The sequence below is a fragment of the Apodemus sylvaticus genome, chromosome 5, assembly GCF_947179515.1.
Source record: "Apodemus sylvaticus chromosome 5, mApoSyl1.1, whole genome shotgun sequence".
Classification (NCBI taxonomy): domain Eukaryota; kingdom Metazoa; phylum Chordata; class Mammalia; order Rodentia; family Muridae; genus Apodemus; species Apodemus sylvaticus.
This window is the reverse complement of record NC_067476.1, coordinates 127,456,125-127,459,794: the sequence shown is the minus strand read 5'-3', so window position 1 is coordinate 127,459,794 and position 3,670 is coordinate 127,456,125.

Here is a 3,670-nt window from a genome sequence, read left to right as displayed (position 1 = left end):
ATCTTCTATACAATGGTCTACCTTGCTAAACTCTCATTAATTTAATAATATGCTCACAGATTCCCTTAGCTGCTCACACAGATAGCTACGCTGACTGTAATAAATGATAGTTGTGGGTTTTTTTTTTCCATTATAATCCTTATACCTTCCCTTTAGACAGTTTCACCATGTAGCCTTGTCTGTCCTGGAACTCACTATGTAGACTGGATTATCTGCCTCTTCCTCCCAAGTACTGGGATTAAAGATGTTAAAGAGTATGCACCGACACCTAGCTTGACTTCGGTTTTTATAGCACCTGTAGAGAAACTGACAAAATATTGGAGGGCTGAAACTGGCATTAGCCTCTGTTCTACCGCTGCATGTGCAGGTGAATTTGGTTCCAGAACAAACACATACACATTCACACACCCTCACACACACGCAGAGAGAGAGAGACAGAGACACAAACACACAGAGACAGAGACAGACACACACAGATGAGACAGACAGAAACAGAGGTGAGAGACAGAGAAAGTGACACACACAGAGACACAGAGACAGAGAAAGTGATACACACAATGAGCATATTTCTGACTTGTCTGTTAAGAAACTATTGGCCAGGCAATGATGGCACATGCCTTCAATCCCAGCACTTTGGAGGCAGAGTTCAAGGCCAGTCTGGTCTACAGAGTGAGATCCAGAGTGAAAGCCAGGGCTACACAGAGAAACCCTGTCTCGAAACAAAACAAAACAAACAAAAAACCTAATGTTTCTCCAGCATCACCCTATTTTCTATGGCTATGTGTTTTTTGTGTATAAGCATGTCTGTGCCTGTCTATTTCTAACCTGACAGTAGTTTCTGGAGAGAAGAAGCATTAACTAAGAATGTGTAAATCTGCTACCCGGATTTTGAACTATGGGAAGAAGAGGCAGGGGAGGAAACTCAGGAATAGTCAGTCACCCTCAGGACAGAATGAGAGTAGAGAGGGAAACTCAGCGGAAGGAGATATGTCAAACCTGAGACTACATAGCTGTGGGAGATAGTTAGCGCCCCGTCCCTGGAAGCATCCAACAGACCAGAGACCCATTCTAAGGATCCATACCAGACCCCCAACCATGGCTTCCCAGGAGGAGGGGCCACATTCTGTTTCTCACCTCACCTCTTGCAACTTCAAGCCTGAGGTTTTGTCTTTTTAGTTAGGTTTGTTTGCCTTGCTCCTTTTGAGGCTATGTGGAAGGCAAAGGCTCGTGCTTTGTATGCTAATGATATTGACAAACACATCAAGACTGAATTTTAAAAATAAGAGAATAAAACCAGAGATTAGGATTCTTTCCCCCTAAAAATACTTTTAGGATCTGGCAGGAGTTGCAGGAGAAACCATAATCGGAGCATATTGTCTAAAAAATATTTTCAGTAAAAGAGAAATATCTAGCCGGGCAGTGGTGGTGCACGCCTTTAATCCCAGCACTTGGGAGGCAGAGGCAGGTGGATTTCTGAGTTCAAGGCCAGCCTGATCTATAGAGTGAGTTCCAGAACAGCCAGGGCTATACAGAGAGACCCTGTAGAGCCTTTTGAGGTTTCAAAGCATATAGAGCACAAGTCTATTAAAATCTTTTAAAATAACAACCATAAGCCAGGTGTTCAGTGATTTGAAATCCGGAAAAAGGGAGGGAAGGAGGAAAGCAGATAGGCAGGCTTTATCAACAGGATTGACTTGTTCTTGAATAAAATAAGGAATCTTGAATGAAGTTTTGGAGATTCTTAAAAGATGGAGGATAATTCTGTGGCTTCGTGGTTTTATTTTTACTCTTTCATTCACCACGCTCCTTCTTTCTAGCAAGTCTCCCATTTGTTGGCAGATAAAAATACATCTGCAGAGTTGCCCAGAAGCTGCGCCATCAAATCCGTAGCCAAGAAGCCTCATTTTCTCGTCTTGTGCCGCTATAGACATCTCTTCCTCCTCGGGTTCACCAAGGATCAAAGTCCTTTAGGATCTTGACGACTTGTCTCGGAGGAAACCCGATTGGGTTTGATTCCCCGATGGGGTCAATCCTTGAGGGCGGATCGTTAATCATGGTGGGTGCACCTTGTCCCTTCCATAGCCTCGCCAGAGCTGCGCCCCCTCTCTGTGTGCCCTGAAAATGCTCCAGCCAAGCCCAGAAATCCGTTACTAGGCTGCTGTATCCCTAAAGGCGGAAGAAGGCAGGAATAGCCTCTGTGTGGATTCCCCGGGCCATTGTGGCCCGGAGTGCATCTAGTCCTGTTATAGGCAGGTGAGGCTGGCGCTTCTCTGAACCGCAGACGCCCGAGCACCCCTGGCCAGACGCGCCCAGGCAGCCTCCAGCAGCCAGCACTGCTATGCTCGCCCGGTGAAGCCAGGTGCTTACAATGAAAGCTGTACGGGTTGTTGAGCAACAAAGCCGTGGTATAGGGGCATCAGCGTCCCCAAAGTGAGCAGGCTGCCCCTTGAAACTTAGTATCTTTTATCAGATACCCTCCACCCCCCCCCCCAACACACACACACTTCCCTCCTGGAATATAGGTAAATAGGAAAAAAATAAAAACAAAAAACTCAAAGCTCTTCTGCGGTCTTCGCCGGCGGAAGAGGGGAGAGGTTGTATCAATTTTCAATCCCGGGCTTCCTGGATGAGTCCTTTCCTCCGAATTTGAGGGTTAAGTGGTTAGGGGAGGCAATAACGGGAAAGGCTGAAGTCAAGAAATTCGCTTTAAATCTGCCTTCCCATGATATGCAATTAGCTTTTGTCTCGACTGTGTGTTGATCTTGGGTGAAGAGACTCCTAGGCTGTAAGGTTTCGGAGTGGAAGCTGCACTGGGAGAACGAGCCCTATTTTTTTAGACTGAGTGGCACAGATCGGTAAAGTGACGTGCTCCAAAGATGCGGGGGCTTTAGGCTTTAATATTGAGGGGTGTTCTAGAAGATAGGAGACTTAAATTTTCAAATCCCCTCCCTTTATCTGACAAGGATACTGAGGACCCTCCCCCCCCATCCGACCACCGAGATTACAGAAAAGCCTAGAACAGCCCCTACAAGGTCCAGAGTCAATATCTGGCTTGCCTGATGGAGACAAATCTACTTCGGAGGTGGGGGCCAACTCGTGGAGGACCCCCCCCCCAACTCATAGTAGGGGTACATTGGGGCAGAAAACCTGTGGCTTGTTTTTAAGACTTTATCCTATAAAGTGCATGTGATAGGGGTATGAGCCAGAGGGTTGATTTGAAAAATGATCTTCCTTTTTTAAAAAGAGGAGGGGGGAAGAATCAGACGTTAAATTCTTTTGCAAACATTCATGCTTAGGAAGGGCTGGATCAGGCAGCCCCGGCCGCCGGAACCGGTCGGACAGGTAGCGAGCTTGTTGACACCGTTATGTTGCAGGGCGCATGCTCACTCCCAAGTTTCCTGGTGCCTTTTCTATTCCACCTTATGAAACTTTTTCCCCCGGCGTGGTCTCACGCGCGATTTAAGGCATAGGTGTCGCCGAGCCCGGAGGCAGCGAGTAGCCGGGAGTGAGGAGTCGAGGGCAGAGCAACGCGGCGGGGGTGCAGGAAGAGGGCAGGCGAGCGGGAAGGTGGGCTCCGGACTCCAGGAGCGGGGGAACCTAGGCGCCACCGCCGCCACTAGCGGGGAGCAGCAGGGAGGAGGGGGCCTCGATCGGGAGAGAGGATCCCACC